Source organism: Oncorhynchus keta, unplaced genomic scaffold (assembly GCF_023373465.1).
Source record: "Oncorhynchus keta strain PuntledgeMale-10-30-2019 unplaced genomic scaffold, Oket_V2 Un_contig_11871_pilon_pilon, whole genome shotgun sequence".
Classification (NCBI taxonomy): domain Eukaryota; kingdom Metazoa; phylum Chordata; class Actinopteri; order Salmoniformes; family Salmonidae; genus Oncorhynchus; species Oncorhynchus keta.
Genome location: NW_026277659.1, coordinates 92,087 through 113,367, shown reverse-complemented (window position 1 = coordinate 113,367; position 21,281 = coordinate 92,087). Strand labels below are relative to the sequence as shown.

At 44.4% G+C, this 21,281-nt stretch overlaps 34 non-coding genes across 34 annotated transcripts; all 34 read right to left on the bottom strand.

The window, feature by feature from the left end:
* Positions 1 to 1,899: 1,899 nt before the first annotated feature.
* Positions 1,900 to 1,973, bottom strand: trnai-aau (transfer RNA isoleucine (anticodon AAU)). The gene has a single exon. It is a non-coding gene; the product is annotated as a tRNA-Ile (tRNA).
* Positions 1,974 to 3,005: 1,032 nt separating this feature from the next.
* trnai-aau (transfer RNA isoleucine (anticodon AAU)) lies at positions 3,006 to 3,079 on the bottom strand. The gene has a single exon. It is a non-coding gene; the product is annotated as a tRNA-Ile (tRNA).
* Positions 3,080 to 3,956: 877 nt separating this feature from the next.
* On the bottom strand, positions 3,957 to 4,030 carry trnaf-gaa (transfer RNA phenylalanine (anticodon GAA)). Its single transcript has one exon. It is a non-coding gene; the product is annotated as a tRNA-Phe (tRNA).
* Positions 4,031 to 4,112: 82 nt separating this feature from the next.
* trnai-aau (transfer RNA isoleucine (anticodon AAU)) lies at positions 4,113 to 4,186 on the bottom strand. The gene has a single exon. It is a non-coding gene; the product is annotated as a tRNA-Ile (tRNA).
* An 878-nt stretch (positions 4,187 to 5,064) lies between these two features.
* On the bottom strand, positions 5,065 to 5,137 carry trnaf-gaa (transfer RNA phenylalanine (anticodon GAA)). Its single transcript has one exon. It is a non-coding gene; the product is annotated as a tRNA-Phe (tRNA).
* An 82-nt stretch (positions 5,138 to 5,219) lies between these two features.
* On the bottom strand, positions 5,220 to 5,293 carry trnai-aau (transfer RNA isoleucine (anticodon AAU)). Its single transcript has one exon. It is a non-coding gene; the product is annotated as a tRNA-Ile (tRNA).
* An 879-nt stretch (positions 5,294 to 6,172) lies between these two features.
* trnaf-gaa (transfer RNA phenylalanine (anticodon GAA)) lies at positions 6,173 to 6,245 on the bottom strand. Its single transcript has one exon. It is a non-coding gene; the product is annotated as a tRNA-Phe (tRNA).
* An 82-nt stretch (positions 6,246 to 6,327) lies between these two features.
* trnai-aau (transfer RNA isoleucine (anticodon AAU)) lies at positions 6,328 to 6,401 on the bottom strand. The gene has a single exon. It is a non-coding gene; the product is annotated as a tRNA-Ile (tRNA).
* An 879-nt stretch (positions 6,402 to 7,280) lies between these two features.
* On the bottom strand, positions 7,281 to 7,353 carry trnaf-gaa (transfer RNA phenylalanine (anticodon GAA)). Its single transcript has one exon. It is a non-coding gene; the product is annotated as a tRNA-Phe (tRNA).
* An 81-nt stretch (positions 7,354 to 7,434) lies between these two features.
* trnai-aau (transfer RNA isoleucine (anticodon AAU)) lies at positions 7,435 to 7,508 on the bottom strand. The gene has a single exon. It is a non-coding gene; the product is annotated as a tRNA-Ile (tRNA).
* Positions 7,509 to 8,387: 879 nt separating this feature from the next.
* Positions 8,388 to 8,460, bottom strand: trnaf-gaa (transfer RNA phenylalanine (anticodon GAA)). The gene has a single exon. It is a non-coding gene; the product is annotated as a tRNA-Phe (tRNA).
* An 82-nt stretch (positions 8,461 to 8,542) lies between these two features.
* trnai-aau (transfer RNA isoleucine (anticodon AAU)) lies at positions 8,543 to 8,616 on the bottom strand. Its single transcript has one exon. It is a non-coding gene; the product is annotated as a tRNA-Ile (tRNA).
* Positions 8,617 to 9,494: 878 nt separating this feature from the next.
* Positions 9,495 to 9,567, bottom strand: trnaf-gaa (transfer RNA phenylalanine (anticodon GAA)). The gene has a single exon. It is a non-coding gene; the product is annotated as a tRNA-Phe (tRNA).
* An 82-nt stretch (positions 9,568 to 9,649) lies between these two features.
* Positions 9,650 to 9,723, bottom strand: trnai-aau (transfer RNA isoleucine (anticodon AAU)). The gene has a single exon. It is a non-coding gene; the product is annotated as a tRNA-Ile (tRNA).
* Positions 9,724 to 10,604: 881 nt separating this feature from the next.
* Positions 10,605 to 10,677, bottom strand: trnaf-gaa (transfer RNA phenylalanine (anticodon GAA)). Its single transcript has one exon. It is a non-coding gene; the product is annotated as a tRNA-Phe (tRNA).
* An 82-nt stretch (positions 10,678 to 10,759) lies between these two features.
* On the bottom strand, positions 10,760 to 10,833 carry trnai-aau (transfer RNA isoleucine (anticodon AAU)). The gene has a single exon. It is a non-coding gene; the product is annotated as a tRNA-Ile (tRNA).
* Positions 10,834 to 11,710: 877 nt separating this feature from the next.
* On the bottom strand, positions 11,711 to 11,783 carry trnaf-gaa (transfer RNA phenylalanine (anticodon GAA)). The gene has a single exon. It is a non-coding gene; the product is annotated as a tRNA-Phe (tRNA).
* An 81-nt stretch (positions 11,784 to 11,864) lies between these two features.
* On the bottom strand, positions 11,865 to 11,938 carry trnai-aau (transfer RNA isoleucine (anticodon AAU)). Its single transcript has one exon. It is a non-coding gene; the product is annotated as a tRNA-Ile (tRNA).
* Positions 11,939 to 12,816: 878 nt separating this feature from the next.
* On the bottom strand, positions 12,817 to 12,889 carry trnaf-gaa (transfer RNA phenylalanine (anticodon GAA)). The gene has a single exon. It is a non-coding gene; the product is annotated as a tRNA-Phe (tRNA).
* Positions 12,890 to 12,971: 82 nt separating this feature from the next.
* trnai-aau (transfer RNA isoleucine (anticodon AAU)) lies at positions 12,972 to 13,045 on the bottom strand. The gene has a single exon. It is a non-coding gene; the product is annotated as a tRNA-Ile (tRNA).
* Positions 13,046 to 13,925: 880 nt separating this feature from the next.
* Positions 13,926 to 13,998, bottom strand: trnaf-gaa (transfer RNA phenylalanine (anticodon GAA)). The gene has a single exon. It is a non-coding gene; the product is annotated as a tRNA-Phe (tRNA).
* An 82-nt stretch (positions 13,999 to 14,080) lies between these two features.
* On the bottom strand, positions 14,081 to 14,154 carry trnai-aau (transfer RNA isoleucine (anticodon AAU)). The gene has a single exon. It is a non-coding gene; the product is annotated as a tRNA-Ile (tRNA).
* Positions 14,155 to 15,033: 879 nt separating this feature from the next.
* Positions 15,034 to 15,106, bottom strand: trnaf-gaa (transfer RNA phenylalanine (anticodon GAA)). The gene has a single exon. It is a non-coding gene; the product is annotated as a tRNA-Phe (tRNA).
* An 82-nt stretch (positions 15,107 to 15,188) lies between these two features.
* On the bottom strand, positions 15,189 to 15,262 carry trnai-aau (transfer RNA isoleucine (anticodon AAU)). Its single transcript has one exon. It is a non-coding gene; the product is annotated as a tRNA-Ile (tRNA).
* An 878-nt stretch (positions 15,263 to 16,140) lies between these two features.
* Positions 16,141 to 16,213, bottom strand: trnaf-gaa (transfer RNA phenylalanine (anticodon GAA)). Its single transcript has one exon. It is a non-coding gene; the product is annotated as a tRNA-Phe (tRNA).
* An 82-nt stretch (positions 16,214 to 16,295) lies between these two features.
* Positions 16,296 to 16,368, bottom strand: trnai-aau (transfer RNA isoleucine (anticodon AAU)). The gene has a single exon. It is a non-coding gene; the product is annotated as a tRNA-Ile (tRNA).
* Positions 16,369 to 17,247: 879 nt separating this feature from the next.
* On the bottom strand, positions 17,248 to 17,319 carry trnaf-gaa (transfer RNA phenylalanine (anticodon GAA)). Its single transcript has one exon. It is a non-coding gene; the product is annotated as a tRNA-Phe (tRNA).
* Positions 17,320 to 17,401: 82 nt separating this feature from the next.
* On the bottom strand, positions 17,402 to 17,475 carry trnai-aau (transfer RNA isoleucine (anticodon AAU)). The gene has a single exon. It is a non-coding gene; the product is annotated as a tRNA-Ile (tRNA).
* Positions 17,476 to 18,358: 883 nt separating this feature from the next.
* trnaf-gaa (transfer RNA phenylalanine (anticodon GAA)) lies at positions 18,359 to 18,431 on the bottom strand. Its single transcript has one exon. It is a non-coding gene; the product is annotated as a tRNA-Phe (tRNA).
* Positions 18,432 to 18,513: 82 nt separating this feature from the next.
* trnai-aau (transfer RNA isoleucine (anticodon AAU)) lies at positions 18,514 to 18,587 on the bottom strand. The gene has a single exon. It is a non-coding gene; the product is annotated as a tRNA-Ile (tRNA).
* Positions 18,588 to 19,465: 878 nt separating this feature from the next.
* Positions 19,466 to 19,538, bottom strand: trnaf-gaa (transfer RNA phenylalanine (anticodon GAA)). Its single transcript has one exon. It is a non-coding gene; the product is annotated as a tRNA-Phe (tRNA).
* Positions 19,539 to 19,620: 82 nt separating this feature from the next.
* On the bottom strand, positions 19,621 to 19,694 carry trnai-aau (transfer RNA isoleucine (anticodon AAU)). Its single transcript has one exon. It is a non-coding gene; the product is annotated as a tRNA-Ile (tRNA).
* Positions 19,695 to 20,572: 878 nt separating this feature from the next.
* On the bottom strand, positions 20,573 to 20,645 carry trnaf-gaa (transfer RNA phenylalanine (anticodon GAA)). Its single transcript has one exon. It is a non-coding gene; the product is annotated as a tRNA-Phe (tRNA).
* Positions 20,646 to 20,726: 81 nt separating this feature from the next.
* trnai-aau (transfer RNA isoleucine (anticodon AAU)) lies at positions 20,727 to 20,800 on the bottom strand. Its single transcript has one exon. It is a non-coding gene; the product is annotated as a tRNA-Ile (tRNA).
* Between the last annotated feature and the right edge of the window lie 481 nt (positions 20,801 to 21,281).

The following is a 21,281-nucleotide window of genomic DNA, read 5'->3' as shown; positions in this document are numbered from 1 at the left end:
CACTTCATGCAGCCTTGTCTTATGACAACCTACTGTCATGTAAACAATGACAAGAAACTGTCATGTAACAATGACAAGAAACTCTCATGTAACACTGATGTCACAATGTCAGATGAAAAAGAAAGACATTACTTACTTTCAGAGAGCAGCGTATCACACACTCTAACCAACTGAGCTGACCGGCCGCTGGCTACAGAGCACAATTGTTGAGATGCACCGAGCCTCTGCAAGTGCTGGAGCGCAAACTAACAAGTCCACCAACAGCATAGCCTGACAAGACTGGACACTCTTGGTTGCTCCTTGTGGCAATTCCAAACAGCTGGGGAATTTGATCAATTGGTATTGTGTTTGCTTAGCATGCTATAGGTAGTGGGATCGATGCCCGCATTCCCAAAAACACATTTTTTGTGGATCCAAGAAAGCTGCAGTTCACACTTCATGCAGCCTTGTCTTATGAAAACCTACTGTCATGTAGCAATGACAAGCAACTTTAATGTAACACTGATGTCAAAATGTCAGATGAAAAAGCAAGACATTACTTACTTTCAGAGGAGCAGCGTAGCACACACCATTGAGGCCCACAAACAAAGCTGTGGAAAGGTTCCTTGAAGCCAGAGCATAAAGAAAGAACAAATAAAGATGCCGAAACCCAGGATCAAACAGGGACCTTTAGATCTTCAGTCTAACGCTCTCCCAACTGAGCTATTCCGGCAATTCACTCAACATAATTCTGTGGCACCCTTGACAATTCACATGCATGTGACTCGTAATTTTGACACTCAAAATGTACATAATAGCCAGTATGGGGATCGAACCCATGACCTTGGCGTTATTAGCACCACACTCTAACCAACTGAGCTAACAGCCATTTGCTATTTTGCTCAATTGTTGAAATGCACTGAGCCTCTGCAAGTGCTGGCACATCAACAAACAAGTCCACCAACAGCATAGCCTGACAAGACTGGACCCTCTTGGTTGCTTCTTGTGGAAATTCCAAACGGCTGGGGAATTAGCTCAAATGCTTTGCACGCGTGAGGTAGTGGGATCGATGCCCACATTCTCCAAAAGCACATTGTTTTATGGATCCAAGAAAACTCCAGTTCACACTTCATGCAGCCTTGTCTTACGACAACCTACTGTCATGTAAACAATGACAAGAAACTGTCATGTAACAATGACAAGAAACTCTCATGTAACACTGATGTCACAATGTCAGATGAAAAAGAAAGACATTACTTACTTTCAGAGAGCAGCGTATCACACACTCTAACCAACTGAGCTAACCGGCCGCTGGCTACAGAGCACAATTGTTGAGATGCACCGAGCCTCTGCAAGTGCTGGAGCGCAAACTAACAAGTCCACCAACAGCATAGCCTGACAAGACTGGGCACTCTTGGTTGCTCCTTGTGGCAATTCCAAACAGCTGGGGAATTTGATCAATTGGTATTGTGTTTGCTTAGCATGCTATAGGTAGTGGGATCGATGCCCGCATTCCCCAAAAACACATTTTTTGTGGATCCAAGAAAGCTGCAGTTCACACTTCATGCAGCCTTGTCTTATGACAACCTACTGTCATGTAGCAATGACAAGCAACTTTAATGTAACACTGATGTCAAAATGTCAGATGAAAAAGCAAGACATTACTTACTTTCAGAGGAGCAGCGTAGCACACACCATTGAGGCCCACAAACAAAGCTGTGGAAAGGTTCCTTGAAGCCAGAGCATAAAGAAAGAACAAATAAAGATGCCGAAACCCGGATCAAACCAGGGACCTTTAGATCTTCAGTCTAACGCTCTCCCAACTGAGCTATTCCGGCAATTCACTCAACATAATTCTGTGGCACCCTTGACAATTCACATGCATGTGACTCGTAATTTTGACACTCAAAATGTACATAATAGCCAGTATGGGGATCGAACCCATGACCTTGGCGTTATTAGCACCACACTCTAACCAACTGAGCTAACCGGCCATTTGCTATTTTGCTCAATTGTTGAAATGCACTGAGCCTCTGCAAGTGCTGGCACATCAACAAACAAGTCCACCAACAGCATAGCCTGACAAGACTGGACCCTCTTGGTTGCTTCTTGTGGAAATTCCAAACGGCTGGGGAATTAGCTCAAATGCTTTGCACGCGTGAGGTAGTGGGATCGATGCCCACATTCTCCAAAAGCACATTGTTTTATGGATCCAAGAAAACTCCAGTTCACACTTCATGCAGCCTTGTCTTACGACAACCTACTGTCATGTAAACAATGACAAGAAACTGTCATGTAACAATGACAAGAAACTCTCATGTAACACTGATGTCACAATGTCAGATGAAAAAGAAAGACATTACTTACTTTCAGAGAGCAGCGTATCACACACTCTAACCAACTGAGCTAACCGGCCGCTGGCTACAGAGCACAATTGTTGAGATGCACCGAGCCTCTGCAAGTGCTGGAGCGCAAACTAACAAGTCCACCAACAGCATAGCCTGACAAGACTGGACACTCTTGGTTGCTCCTTGTGGCAATTCCAAACAGCTGGGGAATTTGATCAATTGGTATTGTGTTTGCTTAGCATGCTATAGGTAGTGGGATCGATGCCCGCATTCCCCAAAAACACATTTTTTTGTGGATCCAAGAAAGCTGCAGTTCACACTTCATGCAGCCTTGTCTTATGAAACCTACTGTCATGTAGCAATGACAAGCAACTTTAATGTAACACTGATGTCAAAATGTCAGATGAAAAAGCAAGACATTACTTACTTTCAGAGGAGCAGCGTAGCACACACCATTGAGGCCCACAAACAAAGCTGTGGAAAGGTTCCTTGAAGCCAGAGCATAAAGAAAGAACAAATAAAGATGCCGAAACCCGGATCGAACAAGGGACCTTTAGATCTTCAGTCTAACGCTCTCCCAACTGAGCTATTCCGGCAATTCACTCAACATAATTCTGTGGCACCCTTGACAATTCACATGCATGTGACTCGTAATTTTGACACTCAAAATGTACATAATAGCCAGTATGGGGATCGAACCCATGACCTTGGCGTTATTAGCACCACACTCTAACCAACTGAGCTAACCGGCCATTTGCTATTTTGCTCAATTGTTGAAATGCACTGAGCCTCTGCAAGTGCTGGCACATCAACAAACAAGTCCACCAACAGCATAGCCTGACAAGACTGGACCCTCTTGGTTGCTTCTTGTGGAAATTCCAAACGGCTGGGGAATTAGCTCAAATGCTTTGCACGCGTGAGGTAGTGGGATCGATGCCCACATTCTCCAAAAGCACATTGTTTTATGGATCCAAGAAAACTCCAGTTCACACTTCATGCAGCCTTGTCTTACGACAACCTACTGTCATGTAAACAATGACAAGAAACTGTCATGTAACAATGACAAGAAACTCTCATGTAACACTGATGTCACAATGTCAGATGAAAAAGAAAGACATTACTTACTTTCAGAGAGCAGCGTATCACACACTCTAACCAACTGAGCTAACCGGCCGCTGGCTACAGAGCACAATTGTTGAGATGCACCGAGCCTCTGCAAGTGCTGGAGCGCAAACTAACAAGTCCACCAACAGCATAGCCTGACAAGACTGGGCACTCTTGGTTGCTCCTTGTGGCAATTCCAAACAGCTGGGGAATTTGATCAATTGGTATTGTGTTTGCTTAGCATGCTATAGGTAGTGGGATCGATGCCCGCATTCCCCAAAAACACATTTTTTGTGGATCCAAGAAAGCTGCAGTTCACACTTCATGCAGCCTTGTCTTATGACAACCTACTGTCATGTAGCAATGACAAGCAACTTTAATGTAACACTGATGTCAAATGTCAGATGAAAAAGCAAGACATTACTTACTTTCAGAGGAGCAGCGTAGCACACACCATTGAGGCCCACAAACAAAGCTGTGGAAAGGTTCCTTGAAGCCAGAGCATAAAGAAAGAACAAATAAAGATGCCGAAACCCAGGGATCGAACCAGGGACCTTTAGATCTTCAGTCTAACGCTCTCCCAACTGAGCTATTCCGGCAATTCACTCAACAAAATTCTGTGGCACCCTTGACAATTCACATGCATGTGACTCGTAATTTTGACACTCAAAATGTACATAATAGCCAGTATGGGGATCGAACCCATGACCTTGGCGTTATTAGCACCACACTCTAACCAACTGAGCTAACCGGCCATTTGCTATTTTGCTCAATTGTTGAAATGCACTGAGCCTCTGCAAGTGCTGGCACATCAACAAACAAGTCCACCAACAGCATAGCCTGACAAGACTGGACCCTCTTGGTTGCTTCTTGTGGAAATTCCAAACGGCTGGGGAATTAGCTCAAATGCTTTGCACGCGTGAGGTAGTGGGATCGATGCCCACATTCTCCAAAAGCACATTGTTTTATGGATCCAAGAAAACTCCAGTTCACACTTCATGCAGCCTTGTCTTACGACAACCTACTGTCATGTAAACAATGACAAGAAACTGTCATGTAACAATGACAAGAAACTCTCATGTAACACTGATGTCACAATGTCAGATGAAAAAGAAAGACATTACTTACTTTCAGAGAGCAGCGTATCACACACTCTAACCAACTGAGCTAACCGGCCGCTGGCTACAGAGCACAATTGTTGAGATGCACCGAGCCTCTGCAAGTGCTGGAGCGCAAACTAACAAGTCCACCAACAGCATAGCCTGACAAGACTGGACACTCTTGGTTGCTCCTTGTGGCAATTCCAAACAGCTGGGGAATTTGATCAATTGGTATTGTGTTTGCTTAGCATGCTATAGGTAGTGGGATCGATGCCCGCATTCCCCAAAAACACATTTTTTTGTGGATCCAAGAAAGCTGCAGTTCACACTTCATGCAGCCTTGTCTTATGAAACCTACTGTCATGTAGCAATGACAAGCAACTTTAATGTAACACTGATGTCAAAATGTCAGATGAAAAAGCAAGACATTACTTACTTTCAGAGGAGCAGCGTAGCACACACCATTGAGGCCCACAAACAAAGCTGTGGAAAGGTTCCTTGAAGCCAGAGCATAAAGAAAGAACAAATAAAGATGCCGAAACCCGGGATCGAACCAGGGACCTTTAGATCTTCAGTCTAACGCTCTCCCAACTGAGCTATTCCGGCAATTCACTCAACATAATTCTGTGGCACCCTTGACAATTCACATGCATGTGACTCGTAATTTTGACACTCAAAATGTACATAATAGCCAGTATGGGGATCGAACCCATGACCTTGGCGTTATTAGCACCACACTCTAACCAACTGAGCTAACCGGCCATTTGCTATTTTGCTCAATTGTTGAAATGCACTGAGCCTCTGCAAGTGCTGGCACATCAACAAACAAGTCCACCAACAGCATAGCCTGACAAGACTGGACCCTCTTGGTTGCTTCTTGTGGAAATTCCAAACGGCTGGGGAATTAGCTCAAATGCTTTGCACGCGTGAGGTAGTGGGATCGATGCCCACATTCTCCAAAAGCACATTGTTTTATGGATCCAAGAAAACTCCAGTTCACACTTCATGCAGCCTTGTCTTACGACAACCTACTGTCATGTAAACAATGACAAGAAACTGTCATGTAACAATGACAAGAAACTCTCATGTAACACTGATGTCACAATGTCAGATGAAAAAGAAAGACATTACTTACTTTCAGAGAGCAGCGTATCACACACTCTAACCAACTGAGCTAACCGGCCGCTGGCTACAGAGCACAATTGTTGAGATGCACCGAGCCTCTGCAAGTGCTGGAGCGCAAACTAACAAGTCCACCAACAGCATAGCCTGACAAGACTGGGCACTCTTGGTTGCTCCTTGTGGCAATTCCAAACAGCTGGGGAATTTGATCAATTGGTATTGTGTTTGCTTAGCATGCTATAGGTAGTGGGATCGATGCCCGCATTCCCCAAAAACACATTTTTTTGTGGATCCAAGAAAGCTGCAGTTCACACTTCATGCAGCCTTGTCTTATGAAAACCTACTGTCATGTAGCAATGACAAGCAACTTTAATGTAACACTGATGTCAAAATGTCAGATGAAAAAGCAAGACATTACTTACTTTCAGAGGAGCAGCGTAGCACACACCATTGAGGCCCACAAACAAAGCTGTGGAAAGATTCCTTGAAGCCAGAGCATAAAGAAAGAACAAATAAAGATGCCGAAACCCGGGATCGAACCAGGGACCTTTAGATCTTCAGTCTAACGCTCTCCCAACTGAGCTATTCCGGCAATTCACTCAACAAAATTCTGTGGCACCCTTGACAATTCACATGCATGTGACTCGTAATTTTGACACTCAAAATGTACATAATAGCCAGTATGGGGATCGAACCCATGACCTTGGCGTTATTAGCACCACACTCTAACCAACTGAGCTAACCGGCCATTTGCTATTTTGCTCAATTGTTGAAATGCACTGAGCCTCTGCAAGTGCTGGCACATCAACAAACAAGTCCACCAACAGCATAGCCTGACAAGACTGGACCCTCTTGGTTGCTTCTTGTGGAAATTCCAAACGGCTGGGGAATTAGCTCAAATGCTTTGCACGCGTGAGGTAGTGGGATCGATGCCCACATTCTCCAAAAGCACATTGTTTTATGGATCCAAGAAAACTCCAGTTCACACTTCATGCAGCCTTGTCTTACGACAACCTACTGTCATGTAAACAATGACAAGAAACTGTCATGTAACAATGACAAGAAACTCTCATGTAACACTGATGTCACAATGTCAGATGAAAAAGAAAGACATTACTTACTTTCAGAGAGCAGCGTATCACACACTCTAACCAACTGAGCTAACCGGCCGCTGGCTACAGAGCACAATTGTTGAGATGCCCCGAGCCTCTGCAAGTGCTGGAGCGCAAACTAACAAGTCCACCAACAGCATAGCCTGACAAGACTGGACACTCTTGGTTGCTCCTTGTGGCAATTCCAAACAGCTGGGGAATTTGATCAATTGGTATTGTGTTTGCTTAGCATGCTATAGGTAGTGGGATCGATGCCCGCATTCCCCAAAAACACATTTTTTTGTGGATCCAAGAAAGCTGCAGTTCACACTTCATGCAGCCTTGTCTTATGAAAACCTACTGTCATGTAGCAATGACAAGCAACTTTAATGTAACACTGATGTCAAAATGTCAGATGAAAAAGCAAGACATTACTTACTTTCAGAGGAGCAGCGTAGCACACACCATTGAGGCCCACAAACAAAGCTGTGGAAAGGTTCCTTGAAGCCAGAGCATAAAGAAAGAACAAATAAAGATGCCGAAACCCGGGATCGAACCAGGGACCTTTAGATCTTCAGTCTAACGCTCTCCCAACTGAGCTATTCCGGCATTCACTCAACAAAATTCTGTGGCACCCTTGACAATTCACATGCATGTGACTCGTAATTTTGACACTCAAAATGTACATAATAGCCAGTATGGGGATCGAACCCATGACCTTGGCGTTATTAGCACCACACTCTAACCAACTGAGCTAACCGGCCATTTGCTATTTTGCTCAATTGTTGAAATGCACTGAGCCTCTGCAAGTGCTGGCACATCAACAAACAAGTCCACCAACAGCATAGCCTGACAAGACTGGACCCTCTTGGTTGCTTCTTGTGGAAATTCCAAACGGCTGGGGAATTAGCTCAAATGCTTTGCACGCGTGAGGTAGTGGGATCGATGCCCACATTCTCCAAAAGCACATTGTTTTATGGATCCAAGAAAACTCCAGTTCACACTTCATGCAGCCTTGTCTTACGACAACCTACTGTCATGTAAACAATGACAAGAAACTGTCATGTAACAATGACAAGAAACTCTCATGTAACACTGATGTCACAATGTCAGATGAAAAAGAAAGACATTACTTACTTTCAGAGAGCAGCGTATCACACACTCTAACCAACTGAGCTAACCGGCCGCTGGCTACAGAGCACAATTGTTGAGATGCACCGAGCCTCTGCAAGTGCTGGAGCGCAAACTAACAAGTCCACCAACAGCATAGCCTGACAAGACTGGACACTCTTGGTTGCTCCTTGTGGCAATTCCAAACAGCTGGGGAATTTGATCAATTGGTATTGTGTTTGCTTAGCATGCTATAGGTAGTGGGATCGATGCCCGCATTCCCCAAAAACACATTTTTTTGTGGATCCAAGAAAGCTGCAGTTCACACTTCATGCAGCCTTGTCTTATGAAAACCTACTGTCATGTAGCAATGACAAGCAACTTTAATGTAACACTGATGTCAAAATGTCAGATGAAAAAGCAAGACATTACTTACTTTCAGAGGAGCAGCGTAGCACACACCATTGAGGCCCACAAACAAAGCTGTGGAAAGGTTCCTTGAAGCCAGAGCATAAAGAAAGAACAAATAAAGATGCCGAAACCCGGGATCGAACCAGGGACCTTTAGATCTTCAGTCTAACGCTCTCCCAACTGAGCTATTCCGGCAATTCACTCAACAAAATTCTGTGGCACCCTTGACAATTCACATGCATGTGACTCGTAATTTTGACACTCAAAATGTACATAATAGCCAGTATGGGGATCGAACCCATGACCTTGGCGTTATTAGCACCACACTCTAACCAACTGAGCTAACCGGCCATTTGCTATTTTGCTCAATTGTTGAAATGCACTGAGCCTCTGCAAGTGCTGGCACATCAACAAACAAGTCCACCAACAGCATAGCCTGACAAGACTGGACCCTCTTGGTTGCTTCTTGTGGAAATTCCAAACGGCTGGGGAATTAGCTCAAATGCTTTGCACGCGTGAGGTAGTGGGATCGATGCCCACATTCTCCAAAAGCACATTGTTTTATGGATCCAAGAAAACTCCAGTTCACACTTCATGCAGCCTTGTCTTACGACAACCTACTGTCATGTAAACAATGACAAGAAACTGTCATGTAACAATGACAAGAAACTCTCATGTAACACTGATGTCACAATGTCAGATGAAAAAGAAAGACATTACTTACTTTCAGAGAGCAGCGTATCACACACTCTAACCAACTGAGCTAACCGGCCGCTGGCTACAGAGCACAATTGTTGAGATGCACCGAGCCTCTGCAAGTGCTGGAGCGCAAACTAACAAGTCCACCAACAGCATAGCCTGACAAGACTGGACACTCTTGGTTGCTCCTTGTGGCAATTCCAAACAGCTGGGGAATTTGATCAATTGGTATTGTGTTTGCTTAGCATGCTATAGGTAGTGGGATCGATGCCCGCATTCCCCAAAAACACATTTTTTGTGGATCCAAGAAAGCTGCAGTTCACACTTCATGCAGCCTTGTCTTATGACAACCTACTGTCATGTAGCAATGACAAGCAACTTTAATGTAACACTGATGTCAAAATGTCAGATGAAAAAGCAAGACATTACTTACTTTCAGAGGAGCAGCGTAGCACACACCATTGAGGCCCACAAACAAAGCTGTGGAAAGGTTCCTTGAAGCCAGAGCATAAAGAAAGAACAAATAAAGATGCCGAAACCCGGGATCGAACCAGGGACCTTTAGATCTTCAGTCTAACGCTCTCCCAACTGAGCTATTCCGGCAATTCACTCAACATAATTCTGTGGCACCCTTGACAATTCACATGCATGTGACTCGTAATTTTGACACTCAAAATGTACATAATAGCCAGTATGGGGATCGAACCCATGACCTTGGCGTTATTAGCACCACACTCTAACCAACTGAGCTAACCGGCCATTTGCTATTTTGCTCAATTGTTGAAATGCACTGAGCCTCTGCAAGTGCTGGCACATCAACAAACAAGTCCACCAACAGCATAGCCTGACAAGACTGGACCCTCTTGGTTGCTTCTTGTGGAAATTCCAAACGGCTGGGGAATTAGCTCAAATGCTTTGCACGCGTGAGGTAGTGGGATCGATGCCCACATTCTCCAAAAGCACATTGTTTTATGGATCCAAGAAAACTCCAGTTCACACTTCATGCAGCCTTGTCTTACGACAACCTACTGTCATGTAAACAATGACAAGAAACTGTCATGTAACAATGACAAGAAACTCTCATGTAACACTGATGTCACAATGTCAGATGAAAAAGAAAGACATTACTTACTTTCAGAGAGCAGCGTATCACACACTCTAACCAACTGAGCTAACCGGCCGCTGGCTACAGAGCACAATTGTTGAGATGCACCGAGCCTCTGCAAGTGCTGGAGCGCAAACTAACAAGTCCACCAACAGCATAGCCTGACAAGACTGGACACTCTTGGTTGCTCCTTGTGGCAATTCCAAACAGCTGGGGAATTTGATCAATTGGTATTGTGTTTGCTTAGCATGCTATAGGTAGTGGGATCGATACCCGCATACCCACAAAAAACACATTTTTTTGTGGATCCAAGAAAGCTGCAGTTCACACTTCATGCAGCCTTGTCTTATGAAAACCTACTGTCATGTAGCAATGACAAGCAACTTTAATGTAACACTGATGTCAAAATGTCAGATGAAAAAGCAAGACATTACTTACTTTCAGAGGAGCAGCGTAGCACACACCATTGAGGCCCACAAACAAAGCTGTGGAAAGATTCCTTGAAGCCAGAGCATAAAGAAAGAACAAATAAAGATGCCGAAACCCGGGATCGAACCAGGGACCTTTAGATCTTCAGTCTAACGCTCTCCCAACTGAGCTATTCCGGCAATTCACTCAACAAAATTCTGTGGCACCCTTGACAATTCACATGCATGTGACTCGTAATTTTGACACTCAAAATGTACATAATAGCCAGTATGGGGATCGAACCCATGACCTTGGCGTTATTAGCACCACACTCTAACCAACTGAGCTAACCGGCCATTTGCTATTTTGCTCAATTGTTGAAATGCACTGAGCCTCTGCAAGTGCTGGCACATCAACAAACAAGTCCACCAACAGCATAGCCTGACAAGACTGGACCCTCTTGGTTGCTTCTTGTGGAAATTCCAAACGGCTGGGGAATTAGCTCAAATGCTTTGCACGCGTGAGGTAGTGGGATCGATGCCCACATTCTCCAAAAGCACATTGTTTTATGGATCCAAGAAAACTCCAGTTCACACTTCATGCAGCCTTGTCTTACGACAACCTACTGTCATGTAAACAATGACAAGAAACTGTCATGTAACAATGACAAGAAACTCTCATGTAACACTGATGTCACAATGTCAGATGAAAAAGAAAGACATTACTTACTTTCAGAGAGCAGCGTATCACACACTCTAACCAACTGAGCTAACCGGCCGCTGGCTACAGAGCACAATTGTTGAGATGCACCGAGCCTCTGCAAGTGCTGGAGCGCAAACTAACAAGTCCACCAACAGCATAGCCTGACAAGACTGGCACTCTTGGTTGCTCCTTGTGGCAATTCCAAACAGCTGGGGAATTTGATCAATTGGTATTGTGTTTGCTTAGCATGCTATAGGTAGTGGGATCGATGCCCGCATTCCCCAAAAACACATTTTTTGTGGATCCAAGAAAGCTGCAGTTCACACTTCATGCAGCCTTGTCTTACGACAACCTACTGTGTTGTAGCAATGACAAGCAACTTTAATGTAACACTGATGTCAAAATGTCAGATGAAAAAGCAAGACATTACTTACTTTCAGAGGAGCAGCGTAGCACACACCATTGAGTCCCACAAACAAAGCTGTGGAAAGTTTCCTTGAAGCCAGAGCATAAAGAAAGAACAAATACAGATGCCGAAACCCGGGATCGAACCAGGGTCCTTTAGATCTTCAGTCTAACGCTCTCCCAACTGAGCTATTCCGTCAATTCACTCAACAAATTCTGTGGCACCCTTGACAATTCACATGCATGTGACTCATAATTTTGACACTCAAAATGTACATAATAGCCAGTATGGGGATCGAACCCATGACCTTGGCATTATTAGCACCACACTCTAACCAACTGAGCTAACCGGCCATTTGCTATTTTGCTCAATTGTTGAAATGCACCGAGCCTCTGCAAGTGCTGGCACATCAACAAACAAGTCCACCAACAGCATAGCCTGACAAGACTGGACCCTCTTGGTTGCTTCTTGTGGAAATTCCAAACGGCTGGGGAATTAGCTCAAATGCTTTGCACGCGTGAGGTAGTGGGATCGATGCCCACATTCTCCAAAAGCACATTGTTTTATGGATCCAAGAAAACTCCAGTTCACACTTCATGCAGCCTTGTCTTACGACAACCTACTGTCATGTAAACAATGACAAGAAACTGTCATGTAACAATGACAAGAAACTCTCATGTAACACTGATGTCACAATGTCAGATGAAAAAGAAAGACATTACTTACTTTCAGAGAGCAGCGTATCACACACTCTAACCAACTGAGCTAACCGGCCGCTGGCTACAGAGCACAATTGTTGAGATGCACCGAGCCTCTGCAAGTGCTGGAGCGCAAACTAACAAGTCCACCAACAGCATAGCCTGACAAGACTGGACACTCTTGGTTGCTCCTTGTGGCAATTCCAAACAGCTGGGGAATTTGATCAATTGGTATTGTGTTTGCTTAGCATGCTATAGGTAGTGGGATCGATGCCCGCATTCCCCAAAAACACATTTTTTGTGGATCCAAGAAAGCTGCAGTTCACACTTCATGCAGCCTTGTCTTATGAAAACCTACTGTCATGTAGCAATGACAAGCAACTTTAATGTAACACTGATGTCAAAATGTCAGATGAAAAAGCAAGACATTACTTACTTTCAGAGGAGCAGCGTAGCACACACCATTGAGGCCCACAAACAAAGCTGTGGAAAGGTTCCTTGAAGCCAGAGCATAAAGAAAGAACAAATAAAGATGCCGAAACCCGGGATCGAACCAGGGACCTTTAGATCTTCAGTCTAACGCTCTCCCAACTGAGCTATTCCGGCAATTCACTCAACAAAATTCTGTGGCACCCTTGACAATTCACATGCATGTGACTCGTAATTTTGACACTCAAAATGTACATAATAGCCAGTATGGGGATCGAACCCATGACCTTGGCGTTATTAGCACCACACTCTAACCAACTGAGCTAACCGGCCATTTGCTATTTTGCTCAATTGTTGAAATGCACTGAGCCTCTGCAAGTGCTGGCACATCAACAAACAAGTCCACCAACAGCATAGCCTGACAAGACTGGACCCTCTTGGTTGCTTCTTGTGGAAATTCCAAACGGCTGGGGAATTAGCTCAAATGCTTTGCACGCGTGAGGTAGTGGGATCGATGCCCACATTCTCCAAAAGCACATTGTTTTATGGATCCAAGAAAACTCCAGTTCACACTTCATGCAGCCTTGTCTTACGACAACCTACTGTCATGTAAACAATGACAAGAAACTGTCATGTAACAATGACAAGAAACTCTCATGTAACACTGATGTCACAATGTCAGATGAAAAAGAAAGACATTACTTACTTTCAGAGAGCAGCGTATCACACACTCTAACCAACTGAGCTAACCGGCCGCTGGCTACAGAGCACAATTGTTGAGATGCACCGAGCCTCTGCAAGTGCTGGAGCGCAAACTAACAAGTCCACCAACAGCATAGCCTGACAAGACTGGGCACTCTTGGTTGCTCCTTGTGGCAATTCCAAACAGCTGGGGAATTTGATCATTTGGTATTGTGTTTGCTTAGCATGCTATAGGTAGTGGGATCGATGCCCGCATTCCCCAAAAACACATTTTTTGTGGATCCAAGAAAGCTGCAGTTCACACTTCATGCAGCCTTGTCTTATGACAACCTACTGTCATGTAGCAATGACAAGCAACTTTAATGTAACACTGATGTCAAAATGTCAGATGAAAAAGCAAGACATTACTTACTTTCAGAGGAGCAGCGTAGCACACACACCATTGAGGCCCACAAACAAAGCTGTGGAAAGTTTCCTTGAAGCCAGAGCATAAAGAAATAACAAATACAGATGCCGAAACCCGGGATTGAACCAGGGACCCTTAGATCTTCAGTCTAACGCTCTCCCAACTGAGCTATTCCGGCAATTCACTCAACAAAATTCTGTGGCACCCTTGACAATTCACATGCATGTGACTCGTAATTTTGACACTCAAAATGTACATAATAGCCAGTATGGGGATCGAACCCATGACCTTGGCGTTATTAGCACCACACTCTAACCAACTGAGCTAACCGGCCATTTGCTATTTTGCTCAATTGTTGAAATGCACTGAGCCTCTGCAAGTGCTGGCACATCAACAAACAAGTCCACCAACAGCATAGCCTGACAAGACTGGACCCTCTTGGTTGCTTCTTGTGGAAATTCCAAACGGCTGGGGAATTAGCTCAAATGCTTTGCACGCGTGAGGTAGTGGGATCGATGCCCACATTCTCCAAAAGCACATTGTTTTATGGATCCAAGAAAACTCCAGTTCACACTTCATGCAGCCTTGTCTTACGACAACCTACTGTCATGTAAACAATGACAAGAAACTGTCATGTAACAATGACAAGAAACTCTCATGTAACACTGATGTCACAATGTCAGATGAAAAAGAAAGACATTACTTACTTTCAGAGAGCAGCGTATCACACACTCTAACCAACTGAGCTAACCGGCCGCTGGCTACAGAGCACAATTGTTGAGATGCACCGAGCCTCTGCAAGTGCTGGAGCGCAAACTAACAAGTCCACCAACAGCATAGCCTGACAAGACTGGGCACTCTTGGTTGCTCCTTGTGGCAATTCCAAACAGCTGGGGAATTTGATCATTTGGTATTGTGTTTGCTTAGCATGCTATAGGTAGTGGGATCGATGCCCGCATTCCCCAAAAACACATTTTTTTGTGGATCCAAGAAAGCTGCAGTTCACACTTCATGCAGCCTTGTCTTATGACAACCTACTGTCATGTAGCAATGACAAGCAACTTTAATGTAACACTGATGTCAAAATGTCAGATGAAAAAGCAAGACATTACTTACTTTCAGAGGGGCAGCGTAGCACACACCATTGAGGCCCACAAACAAAGCTGTGGAAAGGTTCCTTGAAGCCAGAGCATAAAGAAAGAACAAATAAAGATGCCGAAACCCGGGATCGAACAAGGGACCTTTAGATCTTCAGTCTAACGCTCTCCCAACTGAGCTATTCCGGCAATTCACTCAACAAAATTCTGTGGCACCCTTGACAATTCACATGCATGTGACTCGTAATTTTGACACTCAAAATGTACATAATAGCCAGTATGGGGATCGAACCCATGACCTTGGCGTTATTAGCACCACACTCTAACCAACTGAGCTAACCGGCCATTTGCTATTTTGCTCAATTGTTGAAATGCACTGAGCCTCTGCAAGTGCTGGCACATCAACAAACAAGTCCACCAACAGCATAGCCTGACAAGACTGGACCCTCTTGGTTGCTTCTTGTGGAAATTCCAAACGGCTGGGGAATTAGCTCAAATGCTTTGCACGCGTGAGGTAGTGGGATCGATGCCCACATTCTCCAAAAGCACATTGTTTTATGGATCCAAGAAAACTCCAGTTCACACTTCATGCAGCCTTGTCTTACGACAACCTACTGTCATGTAAACAATGACAAGAAACTGTCATGTAACAATGACAAGAAACTCTCATGTAACACTGATGTCACAATGTCAGATGAAAAAGAAAGACATTACTTACTTTCAGAGAGCAGCGTATCACACACTCTAACCAACTGAGCTAACCGGCCGCTGGCTACAGAGCACAATTGTTGAGATGCACCGAGCCTCTGCAAGTGCTGGAGCGCAAACTAACAAGTCCACCAACAGCATAGCCTGACAAGACTGGGCACTCTTGGTTGCTCCTTGTGGCAATTCCAAACAGCTGGGGAATTTGATCATTTGGTATTGTGTTTGCTTACATGCTATAGGTAGTGGGATCGATGCCCGCATTCCCCAAAAACACATTTTTTTGTGGATCCAAGAAAGCTGCAGTTCACACTTCATGCAGCCTTGTCTTATGACAACCTACTGTCATGTAGCAATGACAAGCAACTTTAATGTAACACTGATGTCAAAATGTCAGATGAAAAAGCAAGACATTACTTACTTTCAGAGGGGCAGCGTAGCACACACCATTGAGGCCCACAAACAAAGCTGTGGAAAGGTTCCTTGAAGCCAGAGCATAAAGAAAGAACAAATAAAGATGCCGAAACCCGGGATCGAACCAGGGACCTTTAGATCTTCAGTCTAACGCTCTCCCAACTGAGCTATTCCGGCAATTCACTCAACAAAATTCTGTGGCACCCTTGACAATTCACATGCATGTGACTCGTAATTTTGACACTCAAAATGTACATAATAGCCAGTATGGGGATCGAACCCATGACCTTGGCGTTATTAGCACCACACTCTAACCACTGAGCTAACCGGCCATTTGCTATTTTGCTCAATTGTTGAAATGCACTGAGCCTCTGCAAGTGCTGGCACATCAACAAACAAGTCCACCAACAGCATAGCCTGACAAGACTGGACCCTCTTGGTTGCTTCTTGTGGAAATTCCAAACGGCTGGGGAATTAGCTCAAATGCTTTGCACGCGTGAGGTAGTGGGATCGATGCCCACATTCTCCAAAAGCACATTGTTTTATGGATCCAAGAAAACTCCAGTTCACACTTCATGCAGCCTTGTCTTACGACAACCTACTGTCATGTAAACAATGACAAGAAACTGTCATGTAACAATGACAAGAAACTCTCATGTAACACTGATGTCACAATGTCAGATGAAAAAGAAAGACATTACTTACTTTCAGAGAGCAGCGTATCACACACTCTAACCAACTGAGCTAACCGGCCGCTGGCTACAGAGCACAATTGTTGAGATGCACCGAGCCTCTGCAAGTGCTGGAGCGCAAACTAACAAGTCCACCAACAGCATAGCCTGACAAGACTGGGCACTCTTGGTTGCTCCTTGTGGCAATTCCAAACAGCTGGGGAATTTGATCATTTGGTATTGTGTTTGCTTAGCATGCTATAGGTAGTGGGATCGATGCCCGCATTCCCCAAAAACACATTTTTTTGTGGATCCAAGAAAGCTGCAGTTCACACTTCATGCAGCCTTGTCTTATGACAACCTACTGTCATGTAGCAATGACAAGCAACTTTAATGTAACACTGATGTCAAAATGTCAGATGAAAAAGCAAGACATTACTTACTTTCAGAGGGGCAGCGTAGCACACACCATTGAGGCCCACAAACAAAGCTGTGGAAAGGTTCCTTGAAGCCAGAGCATAAAGAAAGAACAAATAAAGATGCCGAAACCCGGGATCGAACAGGGACCTTTAGATCTTCAGTCTAACGCTCTCCCAACTGAGCTATTCCGGCAATTCACTCAACATAATTCTGTGGCACCCTTGACAATTCACATGCATGTGACTCGTAATTTTGACACTCAAAATGTACATAATAGCCAGTATGGGGATCGAACCCATGACCTTGGCGTTATTAGCACCACACTCTAACCAACTGAGCTAACCGGCCATTTGCTATTTTGCTCAATTGTTGAAATGCACTGAGCCTCTGCAAGTGCTGGCACATCAACAAACAAGTCCACCAACAGCATAGCCTGACAAGACTGGACCCTCTTGGTTGCTTCTTGTGGAAATTCCAAACGGCTGGGGAATTAGCTCAAATGCTTTGCACGCGTGAGGTAGTGGGATCGATGCCCACATTCTCCAAAAGCACATTGTTTTATGGATCCAAGAAAACTCCAGTTCACACTTCATGCAGCCTTGTCTTACGACAACCTACTGTCATGTAAACAATGACAAGAAACTGTCATGTAACAATGACAAGAAACTCTCATGTAACACTGATGTCACAATGTCAGATGAAAAAGAAAGACATTACTTACTTACTTTCAGAGAGCAGCGTATCACACACTCTAACCAACTGAGCTAACCGGCCGCTGGCTACAGAGCACAATTGTTGAGATGCACCGAGCCTCTGCAAGTGCTGGAGCGCAAACTAACAAGTCCACCAACAGCATAGCCTGACAAGACTGGGCACTCTTGGTTGCTCCTTGTGGCAATTCCAAACAGCTGGGGAATTTGATCATTTGGTATTGTGTTTGCTTAGCATGCTATAGGTAGTGGGATCGATGCCCGCATTCCCCAAAAACACATTTTTTTGTGGATCCAAGAAAGCTGCAGTTCACACTTCATGCAGCCTTGTCTTATGACAACCTACTGTCATGTAGCAATGACAAGCAACTTTAATGTAACACTGATGTCAAAATGTCAGATGAAAAAGCAAGACATTACTTACTTTCAGAGGAGCAGCGTAGCACACACCATTGAGGCCCACAAACAAAGCTGTGGAAAGGTTCCTTGAAGCCAGAGCATAAAGAAAGAACAAATAAAGATGCCGAAACCCGGGATCGAACCAGGGACCTTTAGATCTTCAGTCTAACGCTCTCCCAACTGAGCTATTCCGGCAATTCACTCAACAAAATTCTGTGGCACCCTTGACAATTCACATGCATGTGACTCGTAATTTTGACACTCAAAATGTACATAATAGCCAGTATGGGGATCGAACCCATGACCTTGGCGTTATTAGCACCACACTCTAACCAACTGAGCTAACCGGCCATTTGCTATTTTGCTCAATTGTTGAAATGCACTGAGCCTCTGCAAGTGCTGGCACATCAACAAACAAGTCCACCAACAGCATAGCCTGACAAGACTGGACCCTCTTGGTTGCTTCTTGTGGAAATTCCAAACGGCTGGGGAATTAGCTCAAATGCTTTGCACGCGTGAGGTAGTGGGATCGATGCCCACATTCTCCAAAAGCACATTGTTTTATGGATCCAAGAAAACTCCAGTTCACACTTCATGCAGCCTTGTCTTACGACAACCTCTGTCATGTAAACAATGACAAGAAACTGTCATGTAACAATGACAAGAAACTCTCATGTAACACTGATGTCACAATGTCAGATGAAAAAGAAAGACATTACTTACTTTCAGAGAGCAGCGTATCACACACTCTAACCAACTGAGCTAACCGGCCGCTGGCTACAGAGCACAATTGTTGAGATGCACCGAGCCTCTGCAAGTGCTGGAGCGCAAACTAACAAGTCCACCAACAGCATAGCCTGACAAGACTGGGCACTCTTGGTTGCTCCTTGTGGCAATTCCAAACAGCTGGGGAATTTGATCATTTGGTATTGTGTTTGCTTAGCATGCTATAGGTAGTGGGATCGATGCCCGCATTCCCCAAAAACACATTTTTTTGTGGATCCAAGAAAGCTGCAGTTCACACTTCATGCAGCCTTGTCTTATGACAACCTACTGTCATGTAGCAATGACAAGCAACTTTAATGTAACACTGATGTCAAAATGTCAGATGAAAAAGCAAGACATTACTTACTTTCAGAGGAGCAGCGTAGCACACACCATTGAGGCCCACAAACAAAGCTGTGGAAAGGTTCCTTGAAGCCAGAGCATAAAGAAAGAACAAATAAAGATGCCGAAACCCGGGATCGAACAAGGGACCTTTAGATCTTCAGTCTAACGCTCTCCCAACTGAGCTATTCCGGCAATTCACTCAACAAAATTCTGTGGCACCCTTGACAATTCACATGCATGTGACTCGTAATTTTGACACTCAAAATGTACATAATAGCCAGTATGGGGATCGAACCCATGACCTTGGCGTTATTAGCACCACACTCTAACCAACTGAGCTAACCGGCCATTTGCTATTTTGCTCAATTGTTGAAATGCACTGAGCCTCTGCAAGTGCTGGCACATCAACAAACAAGTCCACCAACAGCATAGCCTGACAAGACTGGACCCTCTTGGTTGCTTCTTGTGGAAATTCCAAACGGCTGGGGAATTAGCTCAAATGCTTTGCACGCGTGAGGTAGTGGGATCGATGCCCACATTCTCCAAAAGCACATTGTTTTATGGATCCAAGAAAACTCCAGTTCACACTTCATGCAGCCTTGTCTTACGACAACCTACTGTCATGTAAACAATGACAAGAAACTGTCATGTAACAATGACAAGAAACTCTCATGTAACACTGATGTCACAATGTCAGATGAAAAAGAAAGACATTACTTACTTTCAGAGAGCAGCGTATCACACACTCTAACCAACTGAGCTAACCGGCCGCTGGCTACAGAGCACAATTGTTGAGATGCACCGAGCCTCTGCAAGTGCTGGAGCGCAAACTAACAAGTCCACCAACAGCATAGCCTGACAAGACTGGGCACTCTTGGTTGCTCCTTGTGGCAATTCCAAACAGCTGGGGAATTTGATCAATTGGTATTGTGTTTGCTTAGCATGCTATAGGTAGTGGGATCGATGCCCGCATTCCCCAAAAACACATTTTTTGTGGATCCAAGAAAGCTGCAGTTCACACTTCATGCAGCCTTGTCTTATGACAACCTACTGTCATGTAGCAATGACAAGCAACTTTAATGTAACACTGATGTCAAAATGTCAGATGAAAAAGCAAGACATTACTTACTTTCAGAGGAGCAGCGTAGCACACACCATTGAGGCCCACAAACAAAGCTGTGGAAAGGTTCCTTGAAGCCAGAGCATAAAGAAAGAACAAATAAAGATGCCGAAACCCGGGATCGAACCAGGGTCCTTTAGATCTTCAGTCTAACGCTCTCCCAACTGAGCTATTCCGTCAATTCACTCAACAAATTCTGTGGCACCCTTGACAATTCACATGCATGTGACTCATAATTTTGACACTCAAAATGTACATAATAGCTAGTATGGGGATCGAACCCATGACCTTGGCATTATTAGCACCACACTCTAACCAACTGAGCTAACCAGCCATTTGCTATTTTGCTCAATTGTTGAAATGCACTGAGCCTCTGCAAGTGCTGGCACATCAACAAACAAGTCCACCAACAGCATAGCCTGACAAGACTGGACCCTCTTGGTTGCTTCTTGTGGAAATTCCAAACGGCTGGGGAATTAGCTCAAATGCTTTGCACGCGTGAGGTAGTGGGATCGATGCCCACATTCTCCAAAAGCACATTGTTTTATGGATCCAAGAAAACTCCAGTTCACACTTCATGCAGCCTTGTCTTACGACAACCTACTGTCATGTAAACAATGACAAGAAACTGTCATGTAACAATGACAAGAAACTCTCATGTAACACTGATGTCACAATGTCAGATGAAAAAGAAAGACATTACTTACTTTCAGAGAGCAGCGTATCACACACTCTAACCAACTGAGCTAACCGGCCGCTGGCTACAGAGCACAATTGTTGAGATGCACCGAGCCTCTGCAAGTGCTGGAGCGCAA